A 974-nucleotide genomic window follows, 5' to 3' on the forward strand; every position below is an offset into this window, starting at 1 on the left:
CCACGAGGAGCTCGTGCTGCGGCGAGACGGAAGAGAATAGTGGGCGGATTTATCTAAGAGGGTGGGGCACTTGTTGTGTGGGCGGGGCCACATACTTTCTTGTTATTATTGGCTGAAACCTAAACGTCTCATTACTGTGTACACAAAGTACGTAGTTTAGACTTTAATAACTGTTCTACCTTTAGAACTTTACTCCATAACCGATTTGAAGCCATTAAATATACTTATACTTTTTTTTAGGTCTTACTTGCCATGCTAAGTATTAAGCTATGCTAGCCGTGGTGTTAAACTCCTGTTTATATTATTTATGGAATTTACATTATGCATTTCAATTTATTACAAAATGTACAAATTGTCTACACAAGCTTATTGTAATGACTTTAATCTTTTTCTCATTATGTTTATTAAACCCAGTACACTAAAGGTCTCTCCATTTCCAAGTTTAGTTCACAAGATGCAAAATGTATATCAGATTCTTATTAAAATGGCAAATTCTTGTGTGAAAAACAACAAACACACCCTTTTTATACTGCTTTCATCAGTTCATCACCCTTGTGTGTATTAGTTGTCTTTGTTAGAGCTGTTTATAATTGTTTAATTCATTTGTCTATTATATATATATATGTATATATATATATATATATACATATATATACATATATATATACATATATATATTATATATTTATATATATATATATATATGTGTGTGCGTGTGTGTATATATATATATATATATATATTATATATAGATAATTGTAAAATTTATCCCTTGTTCTACTAATATATCCTGATTTGTTAAATAGAAAAAATATCCGTAGTGAAAAGATGGCTTGGCACTTATGGGAGTCTTTCAGTGCCATCTAGTGCACACAGTAATATATCACACATCAATAATGAAATCCATGAGTAAAGAAAAGTGGTTTGTGAAATATTGTGTACCTGAGAAGATGGAACAGGCTTCTTCTTCTTCT

Source organism: Tachysurus vachellii, chromosome 10, assembly GCF_030014155.1.
Source record: "Tachysurus vachellii isolate PV-2020 chromosome 10, HZAU_Pvac_v1, whole genome shotgun sequence".
NCBI lineage: Eukaryota > Metazoa > Chordata > Actinopteri > Siluriformes > Bagridae > Tachysurus > Tachysurus vachellii.